This window comes from Phasianus colchicus, chromosome 6 (assembly GCF_987193195.1).
Source record: "Phasianus colchicus chromosome 6, bPhaCol1.hap1.1, whole genome shotgun sequence".
In the NCBI taxonomy this organism is placed as follows: domain Eukaryota; kingdom Metazoa; phylum Chordata; class Aves; order Galliformes; family Phasianidae; genus Phasianus; species Phasianus colchicus.
The window spans coordinates 15,915,212-15,934,030 of NC_143441.1; the positions used below are offsets into that span (position 1 = coordinate 15,915,212).

The window sequence follows — 18,819 nt, forward strand, 5'->3', positions numbered from 1 at the left end:
ATGATCTTTCTCAGCAGACTTGTAACTTTTATAATAATAGCAAATTATAGCATACTATGTATAATATCTAACAATTCTCAAAGTTAGAGGAGGCAAAAAGAAATAAGCAACCATGAATAAAAGTTGCATTTTCATTTCATATCTGGAGAACATAAGAAGGAATGAGTACCTGAGGAGTGTATGTGATATGTAATTTCTACAGCATTTCAAAGATACAATCTTGATCTCACCTTATCTGCTGCCTTTTTTTCAGCACGCATTCCTAAAAAGCTGTTTCACTTTAACCTCTAAGGGTTCCCCAAGGAACTCCATTAAAGAAGATCCAACCTCTTTGAAGTCCCTGGCTGATACAAGTCCAACAACTTCAGAACACAGAGAGCTTCTGTGGCTTTATATGCAATGTGAAGTTTTCCTAGTATCTATAAATGTGTTATTTCCAGTTATTGTGATTATTGTGTGTGAAAGGTAGAACAGTTATTACATATTACTGTTCTGAATCAGGTGGTTACCTTTGTATTTACTGTAAACTGCAAGCACCGCTCTATTCAGAATGCATGTTAAATTCAGTACATTTTTACTACCAATGACAAGTTCCCTCCACAGCTTCCAGCTTCTAAAAAAACAAGTCAAATTCCAGCAATGCTCTCTTGTCTTCACAGAGAACATAATCAGGTTTTAAATACTCCTGGTAATGACAGAAGGTTTAATGAACTCATCAAAAGTTGCATCAGATGTTTTATCACTATTACTTCTCCTCCAGATAGAAAAAGGGAGCAACAAAAAGACAGCAGAACTCCACCACGAAAGCAATATTCCCTCTAGTGAGAGGAAGCTTCCTAGCATTAACATTATGGATTGTCTGAAAGCTGTGGAAAACAAACGTAGAGAATACTGATAAGAAGATTAATTATTCATTTCAAACTCCACTTGTTATTTACTAGTGATGAAAAAGTAAAAATATGGCTTCAACCCCCCCAAAAATTCAGAAATTAAAAATCCCCCATGCTTATGATCAATGTTATTCACACATTTTTTCAGTTCAGTAACTCCCTCTCTCTTTTTACAGGAGTAAAAAACTGTAGTTCCTTTATCTCACATCTGCTTGTCATTATTTTTGCTTTCTATACCTAATCAGAGTAGACAAACAATCTGAGGAAAGATTTTGAACTGGTTTCCATCTCACTCCGTTAAATTATTATTGAAATAGCACATTAGTTTTCACCTCATATTCTACACAATTTCAGTCTGCATAACTGAAGAAGAGAATTGAAAACATATGAAGTGTACTTAATTGTGGTAGTCAAAGTGCAGCCTCCGTGTCAGCAGGAAAAGGAACATGAGAGAAACCAATCTTGGTTGTTGCCTGTTACCAAAAGGGAAAAATAGAAATTTAAATTAACACTGATGGGGGAAGGAATTGGTACTGAGAGATCTGAGCTGCCTAACTAATGGGATATCAGATGAAATGAAGCATTTCCTTTTCAGAAGATCAAGAAATACTCAGTTTACAGAAGGTGTGTGCACATTTGAACAGCAGCGAGGGCACTGAGCACAGCATGGACAGTTGCTCAAAAGTTCTTTCCTGGACACTGGTCATGGAGATTCAGTAACATATACAATTGCAGTTAACCACCAGTCACTGCTCTGATTTGGCAGCTGCATCAGCAATGAGGTTGCTCCTGGCTCTGAGGGTTTTCTTGCTTGTGGTTGCATTGTGTTGTCAGACATACTAACTAGAATCCTGGTCAGGAATCCAGATTCCAGCTGTGATGAGAGCTGAACATAACATTGTCCCTTTCTTGAAGAGTTCAGCTTTCCAACAGATGTTAGCATCCTTACCTTGATCAGTGGAATCAGCCTGGGACTAACCTGGAATCCCATGTCAATATCACCATGGTTTTGCTTATAGGCGAGCTGCAAGTTGAAAAATAAAACACTCCATGAACCACTCTTGATTTTGTAATTCCATTTTTCTCTCTTCCTAAATGTAAACTACGTATTTACTGACTCCTCTAGAGCTCACTTCCTTCAATAGCAAAGAAAGCCTTTGGGAAGTTTGGCATCTCTGAGGAAACCAAGGAACTGGCAGTCTTGCCTAGGTGTCCTTGTAGACCACCTGTCTGAATCTGAGTGTTGCTGCAGATCTGTCCAAAGTATTTTTCACTTTAAAAGTTTTTTATGTAAATAAAAGCAGGTTGCTATTCAAACACAAATTACTTTGGATTCCTTATAACCAATGTGCCATATTGACATGAGAGCTGGAAATACAAACTGAATATCCCTGCTAGGCAGGATCCATGGAGACATCCTGCAACTCTGCAACACAAACATTAAGTTGCTGTTTACTGTGACAATGCAAAAGGACTTGTCAAATCCCCCGACTGATGGATCCAGCAGGATTTGGGACTGGTAATAAAGACAGTAAGCTAGAACCTCCCTTTTGCATTCTTCCCGTACCAGAGATAACGTGTGCAAGTCTATCTACATAAATAGAGCAGGCTGCCCTGCTCAGTCACTCCAAAGACCAGAACTGAGCTGGAAATCAATGTAGGACAGGACTGTAGCAATACAGGGAGTTAACAGAACTGGCTGTGCTCTTTTTTATGAAGATTGAGCACTGCAGTTTATCTGCTTGCAACAGGAAATAAAACAATAGTAGAAATAAGACACCTGAGGTACATTTCTGGAGACATGCAAGAAAGTCTGAGATGTTTGATGGGGAACTTCTGCATGCTAGGAGCCATGCAATGGTGCACTGTGAAGTACCAGACTGTCAACAGTAGAGAAGATAAAGATGACATAAAGATGACAAAAGGATAAAATGAATTCAGGAAGTAGGAGAGGGAGGAGTCATCAATTGGAAGAGGCTGGCCAAGATGCAGCAGGATGGAAAAATAAGCAAGCAGAACTTTGTCCCAGCCAGAGACTGCAGTGACTCAGCTGAGGGGGCATTACCAAGGCACACAACAAAGGCTGGGATTAAGGAGAAAGGATCTGTGAAGATGTTCCATCAGGCCAACCCACAAAGGGTGTGCAGGTATTCTGGCTCCTTCCTCTTCACATCCGCATCTTGTCATCTGCACACATCAGGTATCTCCGGTGAATAACAATTTCTTGCTTCTGAAGAAGGCATTTTTAGTCACTTTAATCAGCCGCTGTCAGAGGCTTCCAGACGAAAGAGCTTGCAGGTGACAAGCACAGCTGGGCTTGTCACATTAATGTGATAGGTTTCTCTTCCTTCATCTCTCCCTGGATGGAGCCACTTGATCTCCCCACTGCTGAGTGTTTTGAGCAGCAGCTCCATAACTGGAGCTGACATGGGTCACATGCATCTATTCTATGCCCAAACTTCAGCTCACCTTTTAGGAGTGATAAATGAAGATGTTCCCTGTGCCAAAAGCAAGAGCTCTGACACGGTAGAGTTTGTATTACTCACCCACTCCTCTGTACCACCCAGAGGAGTTCCCCTTGGTCAAGAGTCACCCTTCTGGCACCTGTGCCTTTGGTGGAACCACCAGATTCCAAGAACAGAGATAGCACAGTCCACACTGCAAAAATGCACCCAAGGTCCTCTGTGGCTGTTCAGATAGCAGGGACCTTGAGAGAGTTTCCTAATAGAGCAAATTAAGTCAATATTACCTGCTGGATGCCCTTACACCCTACCTAATGAATGTCCTTATTGCAAGGCTTAATTCAGTTTTCATTGTACCTTTAGAGTTCAGCCTGAAAGCCTCTGTTATTAAATTCCTGCTCTGCTAGTTCAGTAGCGAGCCAGAAAAACCAGGGTAGTGTAAAAATTTGACTTAAATTGCACAGAGAGGGCAACCATTGTTCTTCTATAAATCCACATAATAAATTCTAATGGAAATCCAGCGTATTAGTCCTTGTCATTGTAATGGATGCTGAAGGAATGCTGTGCTAGTCATTTTCTATGGGACATGAGGGATCCAGAGTAACTCCTCATCTGCACATACTTTCCCCATTATGCTGAACTGCATTTACATCCCGCAATTCCAATTCCTCCATTTTTAAAACAGCATTCCTCGAAAAGTAAATACCAAAACCTTTTATTACTTCATTATATACAATGTTTCTCTAAAACAGCAGGCAATTTATAGAAACTCACAGGAGACAAAAAACAATTATCCACCCCACAAGGATGATTGCAATTAGGCAGCAAATTTCCAGTGAAACTCGGTTAGCTCACTAGATCTCAGACACAGCCCTACAGCTTTAAAAGAAAACAGGCCATCTTTTCAACACAGGAACTGTTCTCATAGGATGCAGAACATGGGGGGATGCCTGAAGTAGCCAGCCAGCTGAGAGCTGATCTTTCATCCTCATCCAAAACCCATGATCTGTTGCAAGGTTTCTCATAAGGGAACAAAGAGCAAGCACATAAAGAAGAATATACGAGCCTCTGTTTATATACTGCTTTTTTTTACAGCATGGTTCAGCTTTGTTACCATACACAATAACTTCTCTACTGTTTAGTTCAGAAGAATATTTATTTTATTCTCCACTGCATGAAACACTGTTTGAAGCCTGAATAGCTAATAAAACTTTTGGCCTTTATTAAGCAGCACTAAGATCTTCCCTTAGGTATGTCAGTACAGGCAAACATTCACAGGTTTCAGGATGGAAATAAAGCTGCCAGGGTGCTTATAGCTATTGGCACACTCTGTCCATTCAGGTTAATGTAATGGAGGCTGGGTAACAAATGTAAACAGGGCTTAAACCTACTGCATCCTCAATTTTTCTGCATAAACAAAATTAAGCAATGGAAATTAATGCACCAAAATCAAAGGTTAACACTGAAGAGAATTTTAGGTTTTGATCTGCACTCTTAAAGCTAATTTAAGAAAAGGAAGAATTTGATGAATTTGATTTCTTCTCTTGCTCCTATTTACTATCAGGAGGCTATCTATTTGACATCATTAACAAAAATGTACATTTTTTTAATCACTCTGCTCTCACATTTAGAAAAAAAAAAAAAAAAGCAGTTTATTTTAAACCACAGAGGTTTTAACTGTGTCAGAAAATTTTGACTCTGCTATCAAAAGTCATTTTTCCATAGGAACCAACACAATGATATTTGCACACAAAGTGGCTAGTTTTCTTGGGAAGACAAAGTATATGATACATAAACACAGGTATAAATTTACTTGTGAGAAAGAAGACCAGAATGGATACAGCTTACACCCTTGGAAATACTACAGTTTTCATCAGAGGGAGGTGATAGCCTTGTGTGAAATATGATAAGGAACACGAAGTAGTAACTGGGACAGTAACTGAAGTCATTTTGTTTCTATCTCCTCTGCATACTGAGCACACTATGCTTCCCTTAAATGACTAACTTCTGCACACAGAGTCTAAATATTGCCACCCCGTGGTCTGACAGAACTATCTACCAGCCCTAAACACAGGAGACAAAACGCTTTTCCTAGGCACCAGAAATGTATTCCAGCATTCACATGCTGTTTCTTTTCTATATCTAGTTTTCTTTTACAGATCCCTGCCAGCAAAAGAAATGGTTCCCTGATGACCCCGCTTCCCTCTGTTTCACTTTCTCCAGGCGCCGCAGGCTGCCTTCTCCTTCCTGCAGTGCCATGTGAAGGCAGACACTGAGCAGCAGAAGTCTGCAGCAAACACATTTGCTGAATAAAACTATCACTGCAACACCATGTAGCCCCTGCAACTGCCCTTTGGTCTGGATGGAAAGCAGAAGGGCAAATCCCTTACTCAAGCTAAGCCTTCTTCCCTGTCTCGCAACATTCACAATGGGCTTTCTTTTGGTTGTAATTTCTATAATAAATGTGTTGAACTGTTCCCTGTGAGCAGAATTAGCCTCTCTTTTGGATAAGCAAGTGAAGCAGCAACTGAAAAGGGCCTAATTCTGCAAGAGCATGAAAGATATTTCAGTCAAAGGCTTTCCTCTTCCTAAGTCTTTTGTGCCTGGCCAGCACCACAGGTCAGTAGAACCTGCTTCCAGGAGGAGAACTGAAAGAATACTCAGAAAAGAGAGAGATTCTGTCTGTTCTAGCTTTGTTGAGAAGCTGGAGTCAAAGTGGTGACAGCATACCTCCCGTACTTGAAAGGGACCATGGCAATTCTTTGGTCTAAACTAGATAAATCAAGACTTTCAATTAATGGATGAGTGAATCAAAGTATCTTTTCAAAGAAAAAAACTCTAATCTCTGTGCAAAGATGGAGGACTCACCCATTTCACAAACTGTTCCATTGACTGCTGTCGTTTTTAGAATGTTTTGCCTTTTTTTTTGTTCCATTTTTGTCTAGTACCATCCAACAGTCATATTTTTCTTTTTGTAGCTCATTCTACAAGACTGGGGACTACTGTCAAGCCTCTATTTCCCATATAGTTCTGTAACGTACAAGTTAAGCCTCCCTGTAGCTGTTCCTTTTTTGGAGTCAGGTGTCCTCAGGTGTCAGCCTGCCCCCTGCTTGCCCTTCCACCTCCAAGCAATGGATGATCTGGTGGGACTGCAGCTGAACTGCCCTACAGATGCCACCCAGAACATGACCAGAGCCTGAGCCAAGTTACATCTAGAAAGTGTGACTGAGCCTTCCCAAGGATTGCTATTAGTTGCTTCTACCAGGAGATAATCTTCCCACTCTAACATTAGGCCATATTCCAACCAATTTTTGCTTAACCAGTGAAATTAGTTATCCGTCTACATTACTTGACAGATTTTCCAAACTTAGAATTATTAATGACATCTCTAAATACCCTTGATCTGTATATGCATATGACTTCTCTTTACCCATCTTAGTCTTAGCAGTAATTTTATCCTCTGACAAACTAATGTGTTCTGTCATAAAACAATTTTGTTAGCAAAGCAGTGGTTTTGTCATATAACCGTATATCCTAAGAAGCCATTATTTTTGTAGAGGGACTAAGCTGAGCAAACAAAACAACAGCTGTGCTATTTAGAAGTTACATTTTAAAGGCTGATGAGAAAGAACAGAGACTGGTGACAGAGACCCATGAGAGTACAAGACAGAACAATACTGAAAGTACAGGCATTAGAGACTGTAAGAGTATAAATACAAATTACAAGTGGCAAGTTACAGGTCACTTAAGAAGAAAAAAAAAGCTCTTGAGAGAGGGGTAGAACCAGTTTTAGAGTATAACTTAAAAATGTATAGAATAACGTGGCAACCTATTGAGGCTGCCCATTTGATAGCTGAAGCAGAGCTGTACTCAAATTATTTATGACTAATGAAACTAACTTGCTGTCCAAGATCTTTCCTTACAAACAGGTCTGTTATGCTGTATTGCTGTATCCCTAGAGGGAAAATCACCTCTTTCCATTTGTTTGATATAGTATTTCAGTGCGTGTTTGTGGTCTGGTACCTACTTTCCCTCTCCTTGTGGCTTCTTCATAATTTGAATGGAATAATCTAAAAAAATGCTTCTGAGTATCTTAACTTTGAACCTCTTCTGTAAACTTCAATTATCTCTTTGGTCTCATGATAGGAGGGAGAGGATAGATGTGCCCAGCCTTCCTCTTATTCTGCATTATCACAGCCGCCCTTCTTTTCTTTAGAAAGAAAATAGCTTTAGGCTCACAACCTTACACAGACATGCCTGGACTATAAAGGACCACTGAGCTCAACTGAAACTGAAGTTATACTTTGACCTCTTTGCTCCAATCTTTGGATCATTTCCTGAACACACTCCAATTCTTAAACCTCCAGTGAAGGTGAAGGGGCTAGCATCATCCAGGATAACCAAGGTCTGGCCTAGAACTGAGCACTCTGTTTAGTCCTTTAGGAGCATGGGAATGCATCTTTACTGCTCAACGTCATATGCAATGTGCTTCCTAACAGCTTATTTATTGTACTGACACCCCAAGTCTCAGTAGTAATGTCTAGATCTGTCTAGATCTTTCCTGGGATGAGAAGAGTTGATTTATAGCCCAATAAACTCTCTGACAAGATGGATTTTCACCATCCTTTATTCCTTCAACTCACTGGAGGAGCAGGGAGGGAAGACAAAGCAGAATTCTGCTATCTCGCCCATAAGAGTCAGTGAAGCCAAAGCTCGGGACATAGAGCAATTCTGACTGCATTTTTTGCACTGAGCAGCATAGCTCACCTACTCACCATGGAAGAGAAATAGCTACCCAAGAAGCAAAGCTTATTAATAAAATCACAGCTAAGTGCAGGCTTCCAGGAAGTTCACCTGTATTCTCTCCAAGATTACTCGTGAATAAATAGTTTTTAGAAGTTCTCAGGTACTTGCTCATAAACAGAACTCAAATGAAGAAGAAATATTGGCTCCTGCCAATTCTGTACTCATTAAGCCTGTTTATGTTCTGCCCGAATGGACAACAGCACATCTTCCCAGGAACCTAGCAAACCAAGGATGGCATTGCAGGTAGCTGGATTTTGTTCCAGCCCAGCTGTGCTTGTCCTCCTTCTTGGGGTGAAGGCCAAGTAATGTTGCCACAACCTTCACCTGAAGGACACAATTTTCAAGGCAAAAATGCACAAGTGTGGTGTCAGTAAGGTTGTTCCTTGACAAGACAAAGTGGGTCTTTGAGATACAAAAGCATTTGATGTTTCTGCCACTTTGGGGAATCACCTGCTAGAGTAGGTGAAATGGAACAAGGTACCCTAGAAAGATCTTGCCAGCCTTCCTTTGTGTAATTCCTAACCCAAACGTATTCCTTTGGGAGGCTCTGTCTTAATAAAGTCATCTGATTTGCATCTTAAAAGCATGTTTATTTATATGTCTTACTGTAAGAACAGCGCAAACAGAAAAATAAGAGGTCTAATTTTGTGTTACTGCCATATAAACACAAATCCTTTCCCTTTCTGCAGTCATACAAGGCTCATCCAATATTCAGTTATTTCCTCAAAGTTGATCATGAAGGAAGAGATTTTGCAAGAAAACCATAAGATTTCAGATCTCCAGAAAACTAAAGCACATTTTATGAACAACCATTCAACCACTGATAGGAACCTGTACATGGACAGATTGTTCACTTTGTTTTTAGACAAGACTCCAAAAAAAAAATCTCAGTTTCTCCTCACATGTAAAAGTCTATTTTTCACAAAAGAAAAAAAGGAAATCAAAATATATTACTTCAAATCACCATTGCATACCAGAAATATCAATATCAAAATAGATAACTAACCTCTCCATACACTTTCCACCATTCTCTTTCTTTTTGCTTCCACACAAAGCCCAAATGCTACACAATATACAGGCTTTCAGATACATGGCAAGGCATTCAACCCTCAGGAGTTGACTATGGGACATCTGCACATCAAATCACTGGATCTTCTAAAATCCTTGTCTTCTGACACTACAGGTTGGCCTCTACTTCAGCAGGAGCACTCACTTTGGTTTAGCACATTTCAGCACTTGACTCACATCTTCTATCCTCTAATGATTATGTCACTGCAGGCAGTCTTAACTTCAAAAGTCCAAAAAACTTTTGGTCCCTGTGCTGCAAAATTAAGCCTTTAGGAGACCAGCTGCTGGGTCTTAGGATAATTCCCCTAAACCTCTCACTTATACGAATTTCCAGTGTTGTAAACCTAAATGAGATGGCTCCTATGAGCAATTTTCAATTAGAAAAGGAAAAGGAGGATGGGATACATTACAGTAATAGACATTACTGTTCCTGAAGTCTACCACCTGCACAGGCACCTGCAGTTAGTCCAGAAGGTGTTGGTTTGGCATCACAGCTATAGAGAGCATCTGCTTTATCAGGGTGAGGTTAAACTAGATGATCCCCAGAGGTCCCTTCCAACCTCTGTGAGTCTGTGACAGTAGAGATGTACCATGACCTCATGAGAAGCCACAGCTGCCAGTGATACACAGCACCAAGGAGACTGGGTACCCTCACTTTACCCACCCTAAATCCCAGTGGCAACTTCCTTCCATGTGCAGCAGCATGCAGCTGACCCAGCAGAGTATCTGAGCCAGGTTAGGACATAGCATGCTTACAGCAAATGCTCCTCCTCTCTGCAAACTTTATATCCCACAGGAAGTTTTTTGCACTGACTTTCCAATCTTGCAATGCTTTTTCCCCAGCTTTATCTGCAAAACTGACTGAAGTCTAATGGAAAATCAGCATGTCTTACTGCACGTAGGTGAATGTCTCAGTACAGCCATACCACCCTTATCTCTATGGTTATCCAAGCTGCAGTCCTAATCCTTTTTAAATTTGTGTACATAAGCCCAAAGCCTCAGATGCACAGGTTTAAAAATAAAAACAAGTAAACAAAGCCCACTAGAAGAGAACAAAATAAATTTGAAGTCTTCTGGCTTTCCAATTAGCCTGTGATTTCACATTTTGATCAGCCCATCTTAAGGTGCTCCTGAATCTGTTTCAAAACACATTTCCACAAAAATTCACAGAGTTCAGTATACAGGATCAAACTAACTGCTAGTGTAAGATTTTTTACCCATAATAACAAAGACAAATGAATTTGTGGACAACGTGACAAATAAGCTTAAGAAAAAAATTAAGAAGTGGAGGTGAGCCTGCATGGTGCAAGAATATTTGACTGTATTGTACTTGTGCAATAGTCCATGAAATCAATAAAATCATTTTGAACTAACAGAACTACTTATTGCAGTCTGCTTTTGTTAAATAAGTATCTCAGGAGGAAGGTGATAGTTAGCATTCATCTCACACCCCAGTAACAATAATTCCAGCCTCCGCTATTGTAAAGCCAGAAGTTTGGAAGCTGAAATGGAACGAGAAGAGAGGAAATCTGCATTAAGAGCCCTTCACACTCATTTTATTCGTATCACTTGTAGATACATATTACTGCTTACTTTCTCTTCCCAGGGGGCAGTTTCAATATATATGACTATTTCATATATGGAAAACTCAGGCAGGTATCTTATACACCTGGATTTAAATTCAATAAAAATACTTCTATGACATATGCTAGCTGGATACAAATGCAGAATGAAATTCTTCCCACAGATTCTCAGAAAACATCTGATGCATATGCTGAATAGCCTAATATGACATCATGATTTATTAGAATGACATCAAAGCATGCTTTATTCATTCTTTATGAGTATTATAATATCCAGTTTTACAAAGGTGCCTTATGACACATTTTTGCAACAAAAAGAGTAATTCTTGTCTTGTGAATTGGAAAAAAAAATGTATATAGACAAAAGCCATACATTGTAGCTTGAAGTAGTGTGCTGGATAAGCAGAGCCTCCAATAATTCTAAAAGAAATCCCAATTGCTCTAAAGAAAATAAATACAACTAAGCAACATTAGCTACTATTAGATGAACACTGCACACACTTTGCCAAGCAGCTGAAGGTCACAAGTCCACTCAGCAGCAGTACTTAACAGATATCGTTCTCTCATACAGAAGTAGTGTCATTCTACCAAAGATGTCAACTCAGCCTGCAAAAACTCAACCCTCATAGTAGAGGCTTGTATGGCAAAAGAAGGCAATGACAGTGCTTTCTAGAGGGATACAAAGCCTACAGAGGAATAGCAGGTTAACAAAAGAAAATTGGCTGACGCCTTCCAAAGATCAACGATGTCCCAAGAGAAGTGCAATCTCTATCCAGAGAGACACTGCTCCCTCAGCTGCTAACCCTTAAATGAGGATGAGGAGGGATGGATCCAGGCTCCTCCCTTCCTTCACTCAGGTGCACTGCTTGTCCCTGAGCTCCCTGGGCTAGCCACACCTTCTCACCTGGTGCTCAATCATCAGTTCAGGCTGTGACCTGGCAATTCCACTGCAACACCATCTAAACCTTTTCCATGCATACTGTACATAAACGGACTGTTCAGCTGATCACACTTGAGTGCAGTATCTATGATGTACAGAGCTGGTATTCAGGATTGCCACTAGAAGGCAGCGGGATGATCTCTGTAATGCAGCTGAAACCATTCTCCACTCAATGGGAATGAAATTTCTTTTCACAGTTGTCCCACTAGGGTAGTTTCTAAGATACCCACGTCCCAGGCAAACACTTTTGATTACACTAAAACAACATGTAGTACCTCCAGCAGTGTGGAATGCACATACTCTTTAAGCACTTCTTTCTCTTTCTATTTTTGAGCATCAAGGAGCCTCAAGGCATCAGTCAGCTGTGTCTGCTGTAAAGCTGGCTCATAATTGTGTAGAAATTTACTGGTGCACTCATGTTTCTTACTGCAGCTGTTAAAAAAAAAATTGCTATTTAGATATGCAAAAGAAGAACATTATATTTTGTCAGTGTTAGACATTGCATGTGGGAAGCAATAGAACGGTGTTAGCTGTAAGTATATTAGGCAGCTGTAAGTAATAGTTGTAAGTATATGCCAGGCCAACTAAACAGCTCCATCCCACTTCCAGCAGAGCATTTTGATGATGCTCCAAAAAAGGCCTTTTCATCCAGGTTTTCAACAGAGGGAAATTTTAATTATTTAATTTACTCTAAATGAATTACTTTTGATATGTTCTAGGATTAAATTCTCATTCACAGGAAAAATTGAAACAGAAAATAAAAATTAAAAAACACCTGCATCCCAACTTCTTTTTCTTCCTTCCTTGTGATTTCACCTCCTGAGCACACCCACCAGTATCATCACATAGGAAAAGCCAAACATATTTTGAGCAAATGTTTGCAAATATTTTGTTCACAGTTTTCCAACTAACTCTGTCTTTCATTTACATTATTTCACAACAGCTTCAAGGAAAACCACAAGTGAAACAGCAGCAGCAAAATTTCAGGGTAAGAGAGAAAGAGTGAGCTCTCTTTTATGTGCAAACATAAGAAGAATTAGGTGAGAGATCTGGTAGTGATCACTGCGCCTTGAATGGATGCAGAAGGCAGCTGAACACATCTTATGACAGAATCATGGTTTTAGATGCTACAGTATGAGTTCTGAAGGAAATAACTTGAGGTTTGGTAAGCCTGTGTCCTGGTAACAGAAGAGCAGTCCTGCATTGACTTTGAGATGTAAATGCAATGCAGAGGATGGGTTCATTTGCATAGAAGGCCTTAGGTCCAGTTTCATTACTGCAAGATATAAAGTGTTTTGAAAATATCTTAGGTTCAACTGCAGCCACTAATAAATTGAAGTAATCATATATTCAAAATGCTTTCTGAGTCACGATATCAAGGCTATTCTTAATTAGCTACAGTTCACTGCTTTTGTAATTTACATTAACATAGACTGCCTGTTTGCAGTTTTTTGCTTTACAGCTTGCACATTTCCTTTTGATTGTGATGAAATGAATCACAGAATCACAGAGTTGCAGGGGTTGGAAGGGACCTCGAGATCATCGACTCCAACCCCATTGCTAAAGCAGGTTCTATAAAATAGGTCACTGTCATGGTTTTATGATTTTTGGTTATTGATATTCCACATCATAACCAGGCTAAATCAGTCCATAAACCATTTGACAGTCACACAGGCATGCGTCCAGATGGGTCTTAAATATCTCCATAGAAGGAGACTGCACATCCTCTCTGGACAGCCTGTTTCAGTGTTCTGTCACCCTCACCCTAAATAAGTTATTCTGCATGTTTGTATGGAACACCCTGTGTTCAAGTTTTAGGCCAGTGATCCTTGTGCTATCGCTACACACCTCTGAGAAGAGCCTGGCCTCATCCATTTGCCTCCCTCTAGATATTTACAAACATTAATCAAATTTCCCCCTCAGCCTTCTTTTTCCCAAGCTGAACAGACCCAGGTTACTCAGCCTTTCCTCACACAGGAGATGCTCCAGGCCCTTCATCATCTTTGTAGCCCTTTGCCGGAAAAGTGCCCAATTATGCAAAGAACTTCTAAAGCTCCTTCAGTTTGCTGTATTATTGTACTTCGAGTGCTGCAGATCTCAGCTGTTTCTTCAGGAAAAAAGAATCCTTCCTATTAAAAGCCAGACAATAAAAAGCAAGACAGAATCCTCAAAACCAGAAAACCATGAAGTCACAAGAATAGAGTTTAGTGCATCAACACTTTGTCTTTGAAAAGCTTAGAACTATGAAGAAAGAAGAGCTCAGAATACAGAAAGTAATATTATGTAGATAATCTAAAGTATATCAGTACAGTGATGACAAAGTTGAAGGAGGAATCACTCACTTTTATACTATGAAAGCTTTAAAAGCATACTTTCTTCCTTACTCTGCAGCAAAGAGACACAGATACCTCAAGCTCCCAGCTCAGAAGCTGCCTGCCCTTCCCAGGCCAGTGTGCAGCCAGGGGAAGCCCAGCTCAGAGATCAGAGCCACAGGACAGCCATGCCTCTCTGAAGAGATACTCAGATACCCACTGTTCCCTGTATTCACCTCACAGAACAAAATATTGTGTTGATAACACTTTCATCAAGGGTCAGTAAGTAATGAACAGAATACGTACATGTATAGGTATATGTACTGGAAAACAGTAATTGTTTATTTGGCAATATTATTTGAGGGGATCTTACAAGCAGGAGGGAAACTGACTCTTTACATGGTCTGAAGTAGGAAGTAAAAACTGAGGCACTGACTTGGCTGTAAGGACAGAAATAAAAAGAGGTGACTAATTTACAGCCACTTGAGAACAATAGCTTGAGTGGCAAGCTGAAGATGACAGAATAGGTAATACAAGAAGTATCACTTTTAAACAGAAACTAATAAAGAAGCAGACTATAAAACACTAATGCAGCCATTTAAAAAAAAAAAAGTAAAAGCAGCAGAAAGCTGCTAAAGGACAATGGCAAAGGATAGAATGTTTCTGAGGAGTTAGAAATTAGAACATTTATAAATATGCCCTATTGCAAAAAGCAGATATTGCAGATGTCATGCTTTTTTTTTTTTTTAAACCACAGTTAATTTCAAGCAGCGTATGTAAAGAAACTGCAGGCATAAGTATTCACATACCCACCTGTCTGAATTTCTTTCTTATCAAGGAGTAATCCTGCCTTGAACTGCACACATTTAGCATGTAATAACTGAACAGCACTGCAGATCAGTCAAGGATGCAGACAAATCTTTCTTTCACGGTTCTGCAGTTTTAGAAAGAATGCAAAGTCTCCTGGGGTTGTTTAATGAAAAGGCTTTTCAAACTGTTAAAGTTCAGGCAGAGTAATCTCTAGGATTAAATAGACTCCAGAAAAATAATTAACAGGGTTTTTTGATACCTTTTTTTTTTTTCCATGATTGTTTTCTACCTTCGTGGCTTTTGCAGATTTCAAGATTTCTAGTCAGTTGACAAAATCCCTATCCAGCTGGAAAATTAAACATATCTTTTAAAATTCAATAACATTAAGCCTACTTTGGAAAAGCAGATATTCTCTCCAAAAAGCACACAACAATGTAATTGCATTTGAACAAGTACTCTGGATGGATAACAAAGAGAAAGTATTTTCTAGAAGCAGCCAGGCACCATCTAGCCTGGATGAGTCTAAATGTGTTTTCATTAAAATCAGTGGGATATGCAAGTTGTTTCTCATTTCTGAATAAGAGTCTTAACATCCTGCCAATGGAGCGGAATGGCAAACCAGAAGAGACATGAGAAAAACCACCACTGGGGATGGGAAAAGAATTAAAGAAATATCAAAATACTGAAATGCAAAAGAGGTATTTAGTAGTGGAAATGATTTATTCAAAAGCTGCAGCGGAAGCAGAAAGTGCATTCACAAAGAAATGAAGAATAAACACCACAAGACCACAGTCACAGTTCATGTCTTCTCTATTAACCTACAGAGCTAAGCAGCTTGAACTGCTTTGTGGTGTTGGTTTTCCTGATATTGATATTCCCCTGAAACAGACAAAATAGGCAAAGCAAGCCTAGCCAAGGCCTGAGAGGATACAAGAAAAAAGTTAACAATGAGGCAGGAACCTTCCACAGAGCATGGTCTCAAGTACTGTCTAAAAATCAGTATTGCTACTGGTGGAGAGCTGAGAGCCCTCCCCACGTAGTGCAGCTATTCCCCTACTGAGCAAAAAGGCTCTTCTCCAAGCACAGTAAAAGTCCTTTTCCCCAACAAGTTTCTCTCCTTAGCATAAGTTGGTGTAAATTAACTCATGAATATCGTGTATTTCTTCTATTGCAAATTGCAATGAAGAAAAAAGGGCTTCTCTTCATCAGCCTACATCAGTAGCACCTTTCTGCCCACCATGCTGTTTGGTGCTGGAACAGCAGCCAGCTAATAAACCATCCCACCAACAGCAGAATAATAAAAAATGTATTTTTAAATGTGAATGTATGTGAATATATTCCCAGTGCTGGAATGCAACTGCTACTCTGATGCTTTTATTTAGTAGTACATTAACAGGATAGGAAGCAGTTAATAAGATGAAAACTGTCTTCAAATAGAGGCAGAAGGAATTGAAGCAGAGGGGTGTTTTCACCAACTGCCAAACACAGCCCATAGAAATCTGCTGTACATTCACATCACCAGTGCAGTGCATGTATTCCCTTCCGTACTTTGTAGTTCAGCTAAAACTGTATTCCTAAACCTTTCCCCATACAGATAAAACATCAAATCTAAAACCAATATAATCCTAGCAATCATATTAGCTTGTGGTTTCGTGTATGAATCAAGTATTAACAAAGCAGAGCTAGTCTTAGAGGATTTAATATTGAAATTACTTACTGAAAAAAAATCTGATTTTATTTCTTTGCATGAATGTTATTGAAAATATTGAAACAATTACGGTAAAAATAAGATAAAATAGGAAAATACCACCACAACTTAATTATGACCAACATTAACTCAAGAATAAACCAATGATGCTGCTAAATTCAATATCAAAGCAACATCGAGAATTAAAAGTCATCTGCGGAAGAAGATAAATCAACAAAATTAACTTAAGTAGAAATTAAGTAGAAATCTGTCTGCAAAGTCTAGAAACTAATTATCAACTTCATTGAAATCCCAGTTGAAACGGGACACATTTAAAGTGTGTTTACAGAGTAATGAACTCAAGTTATCTATCGTCTGAACTGCAATCTCAGACCACTTAAACATCTTTCTTGCTCTTTGATAATCAGCCGTTTACACCATAGGGTTACAAGACTTCTAGAAGTTTGACTACAGAATCCCACTGTCCAGGGTGGGATTGTTTCTGAGCATTGAGGTTGTTTTCAGAACTCTTTTTATTTGGGAAATTTTATTTTTAACAAATATATGCTTCTGGGGGGCTCAAATACCGGTATGTATGCAAATCTACCGATGGACCAAAATTAGAGCTGGCATATCTTTTACTCTGATAAAAGAACAAGTAATAAACATGAAATTAAGTTGCAAAATAATATTTAAGATAATTAGGGAGTCATAAACGAGCTTCGTGGTCTCTGAATCTTCTGGTTACTTGCACAGTAAACACTGAGGCAGCATCAGAGAGAAAGGCATACTTTGGGATGGCACAGAAGTAAAAAAGAAATTAAGAAAGAAATTATTCTATCCCTCTTTAAGCAACAGTTCAGCAATTACAATATTTCTGATTTGGTTTTAGCCTCAATTCATCCTTCTCCTTTGCCTGAGAAGGATTAATCCTGCTCTTATGGTCTTCTACAAGGGCCCCAAGCACCAAAGCACAGGCCTTGCAAGAATAAGCCCTCTTCCTCATTTTTGTTACCACCACTCTGCTTTGGAGGGAAGGGGTTGGGGAAAAAAAAAAAGACTAATTTTTCTCAGAGAGAGGAAGAAAATGATCCACAGGGCTGCTTTTAACAGGAAGCAACACTGTTGTGCATCTGTGGGAACCATACATACATCAAAGACCCTGAGAGCAGGCATCCAAGGCTCCCAGCAGGGGACACGCTCAATTTCTGTAACGCAGTGCAGCCGTGGCTGCAGCTACTTGGCAGTGCCAAAACCAAACCAGTGAATGGCAGGAGCAGAATTTTGACGTGGAAAAGTCCATAACACATCACCATGCAAACCTTTGCAGGAGAAGGAGTTTTACTTCAGGCTGAAAACAGACTGCAGAAACTTTCTGATGCACGGAGAGAACAAGCTTTGTATTCAAATGCAGCAACTTAACAACTAAAGACATTATTATTGTATCCATAAAATGAATAAATTTGAATCTGAGGTAGAGAGAAAATAATATATTTACCACAATTGAATAAAGTCTCTAATATTACCAATGCAGAGTCTGAAATGAACACTGCCAAAGGCGTTTAAGAAAATTATATTATATTATAGAAAGTGGTACAATGATCATATGCTTAAGTTATTAGAATATGACCGCTGGCTGTGTACACTCAAGTCATTAGAATATGACCACTGGTGATATATAATATTATAAATTAACTTTTCTATGTATATCTAATAGGCTTATTCCTAAGAACCTGTCATTCTCTCCTATATGAATTCAGTTAACAGAGCTTTTTGCTGCATCATTCTAATATTATAGTATTTTAGATCTACCGAGGGGGCAGAGGGTGAAGGAAAAAGGCAGTGACTCCACTCAAAATGAATCTTAGCTAACATATTCCTCCAGCACTACTAAATTGAAATAAATTGGTTTACCTAAAACAAGGAGACATTGGTGACATTTTAGGCCAGGGAATTAGATTTCAAAGTAGCCATGAGGGCATTTATTAAATTCATGAAATGTTAATCTCCTAATTGTAATATATAAGCTAATATTTTAATATGAATTAGCCATGAATCACAAAGGTAATAGAACTGCTAAATCACACAGAGGCTATGTTCTGTACGACTGGGTAATTTCTTTTTTATTTTTCTTCCTCTGAAGTAGTTTTAAAGACACAAATCAAAAAACAGACAAATATTTGAAAATATTTTGTATGCCCTTTTGATGAGGAGCTCCAACAAGCCTTGTCTTAGGCTTCACAACCTTGAGAAAGGACAAA

The 18,819-nt window shown here is 39.2% G+C and overlaps 1 long non-coding RNA gene across 2 annotated transcripts in view; it reads right to left on the minus strand.

Annotated features, from left to right (window-relative positions):
• Positions 1 to 453: 453 nt before the first annotated feature.
• LOC149917454 (uncharacterized) overlaps positions 454 to 18,819 on the minus strand; it is a 48,454-nt gene continuing 30,088 nt past the window's right edge. The window contains exons 2-4 of one of the 2 annotated variants that reach the window (XR_016467453.1): positions 1,840 to 1,914; positions 1,288 to 1,363; positions 454 to 866 (exon numbers count right to left, since the gene is read on the minus strand). This is a non-coding gene — a long non-coding RNA (uncharacterized LOC149917454). Of the gene's footprint in view, positions 1,364 to 1,839; positions 1,915 to 18,819 lie in introns of both variants that reach the window. The other variant, XR_016467452.1, reaches the window with a different exon arrangement.